General features: G+C 46.0%; 1 protein-coding gene and 1 long non-coding RNA gene across 3 annotated transcripts in view; one reads left to right on the top strand and one right to left on the bottom strand.

The window, feature by feature from the left end:
- Positions 1–3,862: 3,862 nt before the first annotated feature.
- On the bottom strand, positions 3,863–5,873 carry LOC103364846 (uncharacterized). 2 transcript variants are annotated; one of them, XR_520575.1, is made up of 3 exons: positions 5,392–5,865; positions 5,080–5,251; positions 3,863–4,952 (listed from the first exon to the last, which is right to left on the bottom strand). It is a non-coding gene; the product is annotated as an uncharacterized LOC103364846 (long non-coding RNA). The 2 variants fall into 2 exon arrangements; XR_520574.1 differs by having other exon boundaries at positions 5,080–5,873.
- lpar1 (lysophosphatidic acid receptor 1) overlaps positions 5,262–14,266 on the top strand; it is a 42,328-nt gene continuing 33,323 nt past the window's right edge. The window contains exon 1 of the mRNA XM_008292118.1: positions 5,262–5,268. The gene's annotated coding sequence lies outside the window, so the exon portion shown is untranslated. The remainder of the gene's footprint in view (positions 5,269–14,266) is intronic.

Genomic DNA, 14,266 nt, shown 5'->3' with positions numbered 1-14,266 from the left:
GGGCCCAATGGCAGACGATACCATCCTCTGGCTCTGACTTAACATATCTTTAACCTGACCAAAGATATCTTTAAATTGCCTTCAGCCCACTCTCATGTAAGCAGAGTGCAGACAGGCTGTGCTGGCTGTAGCATCTAAACGCCACTTATCCTCCACCACCAGGTTTACTAGCAGATAAACCAGAACAGTCCGCTGCTCTCTGACCGAGCGCATCTTGAAAACATCCTTGTGTAATAATGCAACCCAGCAGAAAGCAGACATTGTGTGGCGTTGGCCTGGTCTCTGCTGCACATGGTGTCTGTTTCTAGTCTCCCCCTGTCTGACTGCAGGACCTCGGCCCGTCTGACTGCAGGACCTCGGCCCGTCTGACTCCTCCTCAAACTGCTTCATGTACATCCAACTGCTGTATGTTTGACAGATCATCAGCATTATGATCTCAGGAAGTTCCCTAAACCCAAACTACAAACACATTGGAGCTTTCTTCCATTCATTTTCTCTAAATTACTAGATGGTGAAGTTACACAAAAAAATACCAATTTCAGGACAGTTGAGCAGATTAAAAAAAACAAAAAACAGAAAACTAAAAGAGCATAAATCATCCAGTACAGAACCGGGAAATGAGGGTTCTTCACAGTGATCGTGCTTCTGGGCACTCGGAGGGAGAACCTATATGAGACGTTTGTAAGCCCTGCTCTTCCCTTCATTCCTACAATTAGGTTGGTTTGTTTACTACAAACACCTCAGTAAACGCTACCAGATGCTGCACAAGCCTGTGGGTGTGACACGCTGCACACAGTTCTTGTGGATCCGTGTGTGTTAAATTTCTTGTTGAGATGACCATTTGTTTTCATCACGGAGTCGTTTTAATGACGAGATAATTCACACCAGATCCGAGCCATCCTTGCAAAAATGATGAAGAGGCACAAAACCTTCCAAAGCAGTGCTGGGGGCCTCACACAGAGTTCACTAACAACCATGTGACCATTAAAGTCCTGCATTTTCATCCTATGTGAGCAGACGTAAGGTCAACACAGCAGCCCTCCACACGCTGCTGCTACAGCATCCAGACAGGACTGGAGGTTGTTTCATAGCTCAGAGGGATGTTTTTGATGGAGCCGGAGTCTTGAGCGTATAGAACAGGATGCATTTGCCTGCAGCTCTGTATACCGGAGCCCCTGCACAGGCCACCTCGGAGCCGGTCCCTCATACAGTAGGTGGGATTCTCCCTTTGCTCGACCAGTAGATGTTTGCTTTCCATTGTGGGACACCATGGTTTAAATTTGGTCTGTCAGACGTATGCCAAATAGAGGAGCTTCTGTCACAACAAGAGCAAAGATGTAGCCATGCGGTTCTGCGAGCGTTTCGATGAATCCCTCAAAGCAAACGGATCCCCCATCACTGGGCTCTTTGTGGTTCCTTTCCTTCCTCGCCCACCCTCGATACATCACATAGCTTTCTATTTCTAGATCATGAAAAGCAGTCTGATGGTGCATTTTGTTTGTATTTCTTTTTGTGTTCTTTATTTTCTGGACCAAGCCACCGGAGATGTGATGTCAGAGAACCAACAGCTCCAGCAGCAGAGAAACTCAACATGAAACAGTGTCTCATGGTGAGTTCTGTGGTCGGTTCATGGATGTGAGAGGCTTTTAGATTCCAATAAAGTTGGGAAAAAGTCTTTTGAGATGGTTAGATGAGGTAACTATGATGCTTTAATCCCTGTCATGACTTTTCCAGGAGCTCTGAACACCAACTACTCGTAGATTGCTCATATTCATGCCCATACATCTGTCTCATAGCTTTTCTCTCTCCACCTAATGTCCTTCAGCAGCCTCAGTGATACTAAATAGCCCAATATACTACTATACAGCCCAAAGCTCAACCGTAACTCGGCGCTTCAAGACGCATTCTGGAGAAAATCACATTGTTTTTTAAAATGTTTTTATTTTATTTAGTGATGCAAACAAACAATGACCAGAGGGACAGTGTGCAAACAGCTACATACGTAAGGAGACCAAAACCAAAACCAAAACAAAAGTAAGAACTAAAACAAACCAAGACAACAAAGAATCAGTCAAAACCAGAGAAACTTATTTAACTTTGGTATTTGAAGTTTGAACATCACATTGTTGACCTTGTTAACGTGTCCGCTCTGAACCTGCTGACAGCCTCCACAACACAGACGTTAACTTACAGGGTTTACACATAACAAACCGAAGGAACCCAACAATGTCTTGTCCAGATGAGCTGGTGTGCTCAAGGTGCAGCCATGGGGAATCGGTCTGTGAAACAGAGCGAGGTGGAGACTTCATAGCACATTCTACATGAAGCTACGGTGGTATCGAAGCTATTTTAAGGCATCCTTATGGAAAAACTAAACGTCTGACTATCTGAGTTTGATGCACAAAGATGAGTTTGAAGGGGTTCAGTCAATGACTGGAGAGGGACTTTAACCTGGCAGAAACCTGACCATGTGCCAGGAAAACCAATGGCATTAGAAACACATGACTGCTATGTAGAGATCCACACCTCTATAATCCATCATGAACAGAGCTGTACCTGAAGTAGATGTCGCTGGATTTGGACTTGGAGTTGCTTTGATTTGTACATAGATGGTGCCCAGTTACATCATCCATCCATCATCTCTACACCTTCATCCTCACCAGGGTCATGGGGGGCGGAGCCTATCCCAGCTGACTCAGGGTGAAGGCAGGTTCACCTGGACAGGTAACCAGTCTATCACAGGGCTACACTTAGAGACAGACAACCAAGCACACTCACATTCACACCTACGGACAATTTACAATCACCAATTAACCTCAGCATGTTTCTGGACTGTGGGAGGAAGCCGGAGAACCCGGTGAACCTCTGTGGCTCGGTGTGGATGTGGGTTCATCTTCCTGGGGAGAGATCTTAGGACTGAGCTGTAAGCAGGTGAGAGGTGATGCCTCAGACCTCCACCTCTGCTGAGGGATGCTCTTTCCAGCTGGACATAGATGGCCTCTTTCACCTCTCTCTGAAACCATCTGTCCTCCCTGCAGGTCAAAATCAGATGAAGATGAACCCACATCCACACCGAGCCACAGAGACCCTAACGAACCCCACTGTGGCAGGGGGAGCACTAACGACCCACATGATGAGGGGGAGGAGCAACAAACCCCCAATTAAAACCCAAACTCAGGTGTTAACGTCTCCTTCAGGATATCAGGATGTGGAACTCCCAGCTAGTCAGTCAGAGCTGATGGAGCCTCCTGGATGAAGGTGGAACAGCTTCAACAAACTTTTTGTTTTGTTTGTTTTTTTATGTCTATATTTCTTTTAGATTGCATATTGTTGTTTTTACAAAGTTTTTAGATTCTTGTTTTTTGCACTTGTTGCGTTGTACTCGTTACAATAACAATAAAACGAATCTGAATCTGAATCTGAATCGTTAGAAAGCTCTTTCAGGCGATTGCAAATGGTCTTTTTTCCACTTAGTTTGGCCACTTGTTGGGTTTTTCTTGACCTGCCTAACATTCAAAGGTGACTGTGCAGGAGGGACCAGAGATGTGACTTTCAGAATCAGGAATGCCAACGACCACGGCATCACGATGTTGTGAGTAGGTGGAAATAAAACCACAAGGAACTGCTGGGCCTCTGTCATGCACACTCAGAAAATGCAGAAATCTTACCACACAGAGGATTAGAGATTCAAACTAAGGTAATATTTTCCAAAAAATTCGTTTTGATCACCAAGATCTTCTTTGGGTGTTTGATGTTTACTTTCTGTGTGGGATGGTTGGAGCTCTGATTGGTTTCTTGGTCACCTGTAGCAGGTTGTCGTTGCTCTAAGTCTGACCAGCAGAAATCAGCAAATCCTCACAAGTTAGAAGATGTACCATGTTTTATTCGACAATGATCCTACAGAACAATTAATAAATTAATCATTTAATCAATGATTTGTTGCCTTTTCTGGCCCTCAGTGGTCTGATCCCTTCGCTGTGCACAAGGCTCCAGTCTCCCTGTGGAGGTAATGAACCAACATTACTGTGCTTCACTTGGAAATTAAACGTATTGCATTAAACCTAAATGACACATTCAGTTTGTTGACACAAACCAGAAAACGCTGTATTCTTCAGCGTTTCGTGGCTTTAACGCTCCGTCTCATTCCACAGCCTCAACGGTTGGTTTACGACAAACACCTCGCTAAGTGTTCGCAGATGGTGCAGAGCTGGCAGACAGGACTGTCCTCACCCAAATTCCTCTCAGAACCTGAGAAACTTCACATGAGAGGGTTTTTCTTTAACTTCACTTGGACAGCAGCAGCAGCAGCAGACTTGGAGGAAATACTTCCAACATATGATGCAGAGGGTTAATTTGTCAGGAATACAGTATGTCTATAGAGAGCCTCTGTCTCCCTGCTTCACTCCACCCCTCCGTCTTTCTCTTTTTCTTTCTTTCTCTCCCTTCCTGTCTCTCTCTTAACAAGTTACTGAAACAAAAAAATGTGTTTCCAATTAGGCGCTGAGGGAGAAAGAACAACTCTCCACAACGAGCTCTTCAAGAAATCTCTTTGCTTGGAGGACTTTTGCATGCTATCTTTTCCCCTCCATAAGATGAGTGAAAAAAGTGTGTCAGCTGGTGGAAATAAAAGCACTTGTTGCCCATAAAGTGTCACCTGTCTTCACTGATAAGACACTCGAGGACAAACTGCACTTTTCATGCGTTAAGCTGTTTTTACGCACATTTTTTTTAAACCAGCAAAATGAACACATCTGATTAAAATGTAGCATCTTTGTGCAGTGTGTGTGTGTGTGTGTGTGTGTGTGTGTGTGTGCACGCTTGTGTGACGTCATGCGCAGACAAAGGTCCCGTCCTGTGCGGGGTGTGTGGCAGTCGGTCGGTCAGAGAGGAGCGAGAGCCGCGCCAGCGCAGAGAGGCACGGAGACGGAGCAGGACGCACCGAGGTTCTGCATCTGGGGGGAATTAAAGCAACTTTCTGATAAAAAACAACAACAACAAACAACAACAGACAGCGATCTGGTGGGAAAACAGTTGGCAGCGGTGTTGCTTTTCTGCACGGACACACAATGAAAGGGTTACCTGGCTGCAGGCTGGATTTGGAGTCTTCTGTTGCGCCGCTGCGACTTTGACACGAGAGTTGCGCAGAGCAGCACGGTCTCTATGAGTTGTCTCTTGGAGGAATTTCAGGCAGTCAAACTTGAGTTGGACATCCAGGGAACCAGTCAGGGAGTAAACTAAACCACCAAACCCACTGGAAAGCAAGACACTGTAAGTATTTCATTCCTTACGCTCCTATTGCGTGATTCTTATGAGCTCTTAGTGATCCATAGGAAAGTCTGTTTTCTTCTTGTGCATGCCTGATGTTGGTATCTTTACATAATCAAACTATACCTGCCACGTAGACGTGGCGAGCGAGAGAGCATTGGGTTCAGATCAAACGCTGTGATGGCATTAGCAGATGCTGGAGCTCCTGTGCGCACCGTTACTTCAGCGGCTTGTGCGCCTCCAGGGTGAGAACCGGGACGCGGCTGGAATGAACGACTTGTTGCGCCAGAACTGAGCTTTTTTATCCAACTCTGGGACTGGAACAGGACTTGTAGAAGGGAGTGAGCGGAAAAAAACACACACAAGCAGGCGTTGGGTCTGGGAGTTACAGAAGAGAAACCGTTGACATCTGTCTTGATTTTCCACGCTGATCTGCTTTGAGAGAATGTGTTTGGAATTTTCTCTTCGATTTCTTCATTGAACCTCCTCCCAGAGCGTTGTAAAAACAACCCATCCATCATCCAGCATCACTGATCCAAGAGGAAACGCTTGTGTTGTCAGTCTCAGTAATTGCTAAAACACGATGACCAGAGCAGCAACATGTTGATGGTCCTTCAGACATTTCTTGTGGTGTTGGCATCTTCCCAAAGTATACGCCTTGATGCTGTCGCCTACTGGCAGGACTCAATCCACTGTGCTGCGTTTTGGACTCAAGCCCTGAAATTCAGCATTTTCATGAACTTCTGGCTGCAGTCTGCTAAAGCTGTGACCCTGGAAAAGTTGTGTAACAAGATAAAGAGCTGTAGATGTGTGAATGTCAGACTTTCAGGCGAAGCTAACCGGCCTCACTTACACCGAGGACGGAGGAAAACGCCTCAGAGTCAGATCTGGTAGTGGTGCCTGAGATTCTCTCTTAGTTTCTTCAAACAGACATCAAAGAGAGATGATAAAGGAGCGACAAGAATTAGCATCATGTAAGCCAGGGGTGTCGACATCCGGTCCTGGAGGGCCACAATCCTGCATGTTTTAGATGTGTCCTTCTTCCAACACACCTGATTCAAATGATCAGGATCGTTATCAGACTTCTGCAGAGCTTGATGATGAGCTGATCATTTGAATCAGGTGTGTTGGAAGAAGGAAACATCTAAAACATGCAGGACTGTGGCCCTTGAGGACCGCAGTTCGACACCCCTGATCTAAGCGTCATGCATTCTAACAAACATGTTGTCAGCAGAGCTTCTCATCCCGCTCGCTGCACAAATGCTCTCTGCTGCTTGGTTTCGGTGTCTGATGTCTCACTGTGAGGTGTGCAGCCCCCAGGACAAATATTTGTCTGAAGTAAGCAGAAAAACAGACAAAGTGGCCGGATTAACTTAAAGTTTGCAAGTTTGGTGACGTTGCTGCGTTTGCTTTTCACCTAAATTTCCACAGAACACAACAAAGCTGCTTTCTGCGTCAAAGCCCTTCTTAAGCGATTGTACAGCTCCACCATATGCTCCCTACATGCTGCCTTTGGCCTTTTGATGTTGCCTAATTAACACTCATGTGGGCTCTCAAATGGTGTGAGTTTATCAGTGTATTCACCTGTTTGCCTCCCACCCACTGCCACAGACCTCAGGGGGTCTTTGATGCTATAGGAGGGACGCGTGAGGGCCGCTTACGCTCCTGCAAATAGATGAGGTCAGTCGCTTTTCAGCTGTTTTTTGTAAATCGGGGACATTTGATGACTGCTGGCTGCAGTAAAGTTACTTGTCCAGAGGTTGAAGCATGCAAGCTTGTGGAAAATTCCAATGTTGAGCCCCATTTTCATCAAATATAAGAAACCTTTCACCTGAGCCTCAGTGTGCTTCTTAATCGAATCGTTCTCATCACGCTTGTCAAAAACACATTCACACACGTGTGAGACAAGACACTGATATGTTCAGTGATGACGGTAATAATCTTGTCAGAATGACAGGATTTGACTTTGATGCTAACTTGGCTTTATTAAAATGCTTTTCTTTTTTAACCCTTCGCCTGGTAGCAGCTAAAACTCGCTGTGTTTTGTCTGCGACTATCTCAAATGCGTATTATGCAGCATTTTACGTATCCGGAGCTACAGCGGAGGCTCGTAGAGTGAGGACATCAGGGATAAGAGCGATGATAGGACAGAACAAGAACAAACTGTAAGTGAAAGTGCATACGAAGCAGGAGATAGCGGTGTCACCAGATTACACCGGAGCTTCTTTCTTGAACTAGTTTAGGTGCACAAGGACCTGTTTTTTAAAAAAACGTTGTTGTTGCTCCTCCAAACACTCATGTGTCTCAACACAACCTTGAGCCAGTGTAAAGCCGTGCTATGGCCACACAAGCACTTCTACTATGGGATGGGATAGTTGTAGGAGCTGTGTGGTTTCCACAGTAACCAGGGAAGCAGCACAGCCAGTCAGTGTCTCAGGTTCTCATAGATTTAAAGCTGTTCCCCAACCTGTGAGCGGCTGGAAGTGAAACAATATTCGAAGAAAGAAGAGTCTGATTTCTGACCATCTTCATTAAAGCAAATAAACACTCCCACTGAAAAGACTTAGTGTCTCCCCCGAAGACGACTGTTTTATGTTTCCCTGCATGAGCTCTGACATCCGTCAAAGAAGGGGTCCTTGAAACATCTGTGTTGTGATTACTGAAAGCACGATCTCTCCTCCCCCCGTCTACGGCCTGCATTCTTCCCATTCTTACGCCAAAAGTCCAGATTGCTTCCACATTCATGCAGGTAACAGAGTCGCTTCTTGTGAAGCTATCGTTGAAGAAATTAGGTTTCCTTTAAGGGGCACGAAGACACAGAAAAGCACGAACTCCACCTGTTCAAATAGCATCAAAATATATGCAAGACTCAGCAAACACTTGTACACTTGTGCTCCATGTGTACAGTTTATAAGTTTATAGAACTTCTCAGTAGAACATCTGTTGAACCTGCATCATTTCAGTGGAAACTATGAATAAAGTGCACAGTTGTTTCTGTCGTTTCCTCTGCCAGCTGAGGTGTGAGATGTGGTTAGACCACTTCTCTTTGCAGATCATGCTAAATTGATCACGCCGGCTGGATTAGAGAGCATGACGCTCCTTAACCTCAGTGCCGTCACACATTTGGTATCAGCAGAATCCATTTGATCGCTATCAGCACAGATAAGTGCAGTCAGCCTCAGTCACAAACACATTGATAACTTACATGAAAAAAGACGCCATCGACTCGAGCTGCTAGCGTCTCCCTGTGAGATAAAGTAGCTGTGGGTGGTCGGCAACAACCGCCGTGAGGTTTTCCTAAATTTTATTTTGTCACGGAGAGTTCAGATGCGACGGCCCACACTTGCAGAATTGTTTTATGATCTTAATGGTGGCAATAACTCACGATAAATTACTGTTGTCTGCTGTGGCTCTGGGAGCTCGAGGCACTGAAAAAAAGCAAGCGTACAGATAAAACAAGCAAACTGAGACCATATCTTCAGCAGTGAGGCAACATGTGCAGCATCAAGAAGAACCAAATACAGACACAGTGGACAAAAAATACAACCAAAGAATGAAACGCTGCAGACATCTGGAGTACAGTCTGAGTCATGGAGGCAGAATGTGTAAACAACACTTTAACATTGAGCTTATTTTCAAATTCGCTGACTTCAGTAACTTCATGAGTCACCAGATCAGCAGCAGGAGTCCCAGCTGTCCTCACACAGTGTCTTCTGAATACTATCTAGTTCTCCTGCAAAGGAAACTTCATGTATTTGGCAGCATGTCTGTGTTTGCATAGATTACTTCCATGATCTTTGCTTACGACTAATCAGCAGGCGTTCCATATACAAGCTGTGCACAAGGAGATATCATTTTAGCAACCGTCACCTTCTTGCTCATCTTTTTGAAATGAAGTTTTACTTTGGTCACCATAGGATGGCATGTTGGACCCTGTAGGAATCATCACATATCATTCCAGGTTGCTTCACTTCATTAATGATTAAAGGACATGCAGAGAAGTTGTTGATGAGCTGGCAGTCAGAAAGCCCATTTATCTCTGGATGCTCGGCGAGATCCACGTCTCACATCTGTGCAGTTTATTAAACACGTCCAGATGGCTCGAAGAAATGCAGACAGACGCTGGGAAAAAAAACAGAAAGATTATAAGAAAGAAATGCACGAGGGAAACAGGAAGTGAGAGGGCGAGCAGATGTACGCAGGTTTACAGCCATTCACAAATCTGTTTTAAGGTCTCTGTTGAGGGTCATGAGCTCTGCAGGCTGCTGCTCACAGCTATCAGTGTGTACATAGTGGGAGTTGACATTGCACTCCACTGCTGTAAATAGTGCTGACAGGTCCACAAACAGCACACCGGCTTTCCATTCTGAAGGACTGCATGAATGAAATGCATAATCTGGACTGTTGTAGTGCATCTAAAATGGACTAGCCAGTTCACAAAGGTGTCTTTGAAATGTTGGTGACGTATACAGAGTCTTGACTGCATTCCCAGAAACAGAACAATGAGACCAACTATGTCCTGTACCGGCTCGTCACCGCGTATTGAGAAGCAGATAAAGAACATCCAGAGGGTAAAAGAATATTGGTCACAGAGGCCAAAAGTTCCAATCAGAAGCTGGTCACACGGGCCACGAGCTGGGCGTCGCATTCAGAGCGACCTTAATGTTTACGGTGTCCAGAGCACATGCTGCAATGATGCAACATCGGAGGCTGATGCTGGCAGACAGTGAAGCTCATCAGCTGACGGCAAGTATGTGCAGCGGTTTTACTCTGCGAAACGTTTGAACCATAAATCCTGCACTCACCCATCATTTCCCAGCTGTCCTCCCATCAGCTTCCCTCCTCCCACCTCACCAGTCTTCAGGTCTTAATAGTGTGTGTGTGTGTGTGTGTGTGTGTGTGTGTGTGTGTGTGTGTGTGTGTGCAGTTTGGTCTCTTTGGCCTAAAATCATTCAAAGTGTAGTCTCAAGTCAGTCANGAAACGTTTGAACCATAAATCCTGCACTCACCCATCATTTCCCAGCTGTCCTCCCATCAGCTTCCCTCCTCCCACCTCACCAGTCTTCAGGTCTTGTGTGTGTGTGTGTGTGTGTGTGTGTGTGTGTGTGTGTGTGTGTGTGTGTGTGTGCACGCCGGGGGATGTGGGTTAAAATCATTCAAAGTGTAGTCTCAAGTCAGTCATGTGAAAAACAGTAAGAGGAACCAAATTTTGCAAGAATGAGGAAATATTCTTCCAAGCAGCAGTCGTCCTGACGTGTACATCTGAGTGTTGTGTTTGATCCGCTTTATGCATCAGCAGTTTTTAGTAGAAAGTGAAACGATAACAACGAGACAACCTAGCTACACCAACAGCTGATGGTGGGCTCTTTATGCTTTTGTTTGTTTGCTGATCAGTGACTGTTCGGTGCCTCGTAAGCATTTTCCTGCTGCAGAAACTTTGCAGGTTATTTCAGTGCAACCTGCACCTCTTACTGTGTTCCAACGGCCAGAGCCACCACCAGGACGTCTTCAGGAGACGTTTTCAAGACAGAAATGAAGTCTCTTCTCTGGGATCCCTCGATGCTGACCGGCTAAACTCGGGGAAGACGAGAACACGATGCAGCATTTTCTCTTCTTTTGTCTTCTCATCATCATGACCAATAAAAACTCCACCATCCATCCTAAAGCGACAAACAGCAATGCAGCGACCCTCTGCCTTCCCTCTGCTGCTGTCCTTCTTGTGGTCTGTGCCCAGACTGGACGTTGCAGTTAAACCTGTTGTAAAATGATTGCGTTGCCTCGTGAGTGTGGTGAAGCCTCCTACAGAAAGGCTGAACTGCTGACCAGGCCTGGTTCTGGTCACGGTTCTGCTGTCCAGGAGGTAGACGCCTACTAAGGACCACATTTAGCCGAATTCACTTAAATGTGTCGCAGATTTTATTTAAAATGCATTAAATGCACTTTTTACTGATCAGTCCATAACCAGAATCACAAAGCGGAAGCGTTTGTAAAATCTTTCATTCCAATGAGCTTCATCAGTCTGATGAGACACACTGCAGCCAAACATTCGTCTGTACAGAACCTCTGACCGGGCCAAGGTTCACCTTTCAGCCAGCTGACAGTGCAGGACACAGCTTGAATGGTTTCATGTCGGCCCTGCCAAAGCCTCCACTCGAACCACTGAAGAACATTTGTGGAGAGACCTGAGGAGGAAGTTCACGAGCATTCAGCCCGAATCAGCTCGAGAGGATCGACAGGAAGAAACTGCTCAAAAGCACAAAGCTCAGAGGCTCTCCGAAGACTTGTATCAGCAAAGTACTGAATAAAATACGTGTTCCTGTTTTGTTAGAATGGGTTTCTGAATGGAGAGTTACGGTCAACAACAGCTCCAGCTGTTTTGCAGCTTTCCATTTGTTCCTCTGGAACTTGAAATGCTTTCCATGGCCGTGGAATCTCCCCGACTCCTCCTTGGTCTTTTCTTCCCCTTGTGAAGCTCCCAGCGTCTGCTGTTGGAGTGCAGAATAAATAAAACCGTCTTGCTTCCTGCACTCTCTTCGGTCTGTAGCAAGTGAAAAGGGCTCAGCTGGACTAACATCGGGTGCCTCAAGAGCATTCCCCAGCGACCATAAAACCTCCTGGCTGTCTGCTCTGTGTTTGGGGATCAGCCTTGTTCTGAGACTGAGGAGTGGTCACCCAATCTTGAAGCTCAGCACTCAGACCTCATAATTATTAATGTACTTCAGCAGTAATGTATAGAAACTGACCAAACAACAGAGTTCTCAGAGGCGGCGTTGGATCACTGCAGCTTGAGAGTCAAACCCTGAAGTCTCTGCGGACCAAACTGACGCAATCCCACATTGCATCTGAGCACCGCTGATGTAATCTGCAGAATCTGTCTCTAATAGTGTGATTTCATTAGAGGACAGCGGAACACGCCCTGCATCAGGCTGCAGGCGAACCTGACGGTGGAGGTTGTTTATCTGGAACTGGTCATTGTGGAAACAGTTGGAGAGGCGGCTCGTGCTAATCCAAACAGTTGCTGCATTAAAGCAACTGCTACTGATGTCTTCCACGTAAGATGAACTCGAAAGTCCCTCGACTGTTCGTCTTGCGTCATGCTGTGGTTTTTCTTCACAGAAACTGCCGACAACATCCACATTTCATGCAGGTGCTCTACATGTTGTGTTTCTCGGTTCCTTGGTCTCGGGGTTCCCCTTCATCACCTCCAGTGCTTGGTTGCTACAGCGTGTGCTGGTGTTGGTGTCCACACAAGAATCAGGTGTCAGAAAGCTCTCCTCACCTGCTGTGCATTTACTTCAGGCTCCTGACCCGGCCCATTTTTGAAATTCGGACAGAGAAAACGTAACATGTCTGTGTGGTGTGTTGTATAAGCAGCCGGCATCGAGGCCAAACACTTTCAGACTTCATATGTAACTGATGTAAGGAGCCAGTCCTCCAACTGGCTTCATGCTTCTTCTTCAGCATCACGTTCTGATGTGCAGCATGTCCTGTCACTCTGCCACTACAGCCGCCACTGTGCAGTGTGGAGGAGCTGGACAGTGATTCAGCAGAAGCAGAAGTGAGCTGGTTTGCTCGAGGTGCAGCGAGTGGGAAGTCAAGAGCTACATGTAAGACATTTTAAGGTGGAAAAGGACTAACCTCTAAATATGCAAACTGGATACACAAAAATGTGTTTCTACGGATTTAATCAATATGGAGGGACTTTAAATGACATGAAGGCGTCGCTACGACACGACAACATGTAGTTTGAAGAGCAGTGACCACAACTCATCCAGTCACTGAAGTTTTACTTCAGTTTGTCTGCAAGTTAAACACACTGAGCGTGCCAGAGCTGTTTGTCTTAGCAAAGCTTAAGCTTGTGTTTTACTCCATGTTGTTCCATCGTGTGTTCTTACTTTCTGACTGCAGTGGGTTGATGACGATCGGCGTGTCAGTGCAGAGCAGCAGCTGTGTTCAGGAGGATGTGAAGGGAAGCTCAGCCACCACTCGCCTCAATATTCTACTTGTATTATCAAAATGACTGCTGAGGACGATCCGGTAGTCGCTGAATATTGGAAGAGACGTGATTAAATTCTATGACTTTGCCATCAAGACGTAACATTCTTCACTTTATTTTATTTTATGTACATTCCCTCCTCACTATCGTCCCTTTCATAGAACACACACATACACTGACCGTACATTTCATTATTTTGGACCAAATTGCAACTAAAACACAAGAAGCAAATGAGACTGGGTGACACTTACAGATGCCGTCAGGTTTAGTCGTACTCGTGTGCTAAACGTTGTGGCGCTGTGTTTCTAAGAGCTTTAAAGGATTAATGTTGTGTTTGTTCCTTGTTCCTGCCGTTTGCACCCCAACATGTGGAACAGATCGTAGCAGAAAGTCCTTCAAGCAAAGAAGCTTATTCAGTGGACTTTTTCAAACATAAAAAATGAAAGGGTGCGTTATGTGCTGCTCCACAGATAGGACCTCAGGATTTGGATTGTAGCTGTCAGCACGCTTTCCCCACAAATGATCCCTGGAAGAATTTAGAGCCCAATCAGACTGGGTCTCCATGTTATGGAGGATCCTCGTTGGTGTTCACACAGCGCTTTCAGTGGATTTTGACAAACCAGAAGCTGCAGAGAAACCTCAGGCCGTCTCAGCTCCTTCTCAGCGGGGAACAGAACATGACCTCTGCTGATTGGTGTGACGAGACGCCGCTTCTCAAGTCACCTGTGGTTCCTCATCATCTGAAATGACTTTTGTAGACACAGTCATGGTCACTTGTTGCTTCGCTCATTTCTAGGACGAATTAAAGCGCTGTTCTGTTCCAGTGCTGTCCACTTTCTATTGCTACTGCTGTCCTTCATGGCCATGAAACTTAATGACAGTTCAGGCTTTGTGTGCAGAGAGAGAAGCGCTGAAGTGGCCGGACGGCTCTCGTCCACCGACGAGCCCAGAATCAGCCGAACATGACTCAGTAGCAGCAGCGGCGCTCAATCAGCCCTTGTCCTG

This window comes from Stegastes partitus, unplaced genomic scaffold (genome assembly GCF_000690725.1).
Source record: "Stegastes partitus isolate 25-593 unplaced genomic scaffold, Stegastes_partitus-1.0.2 Scaffold786, whole genome shotgun sequence".
Taxonomy (NCBI): domain Eukaryota; kingdom Metazoa; phylum Chordata; class Actinopteri; family Pomacentridae; genus Stegastes; species Stegastes partitus.
The sequence above is the reverse complement of the archived record's forward strand: the minus strand, read 5'-3'. Positions and strand labels throughout refer to the sequence as shown.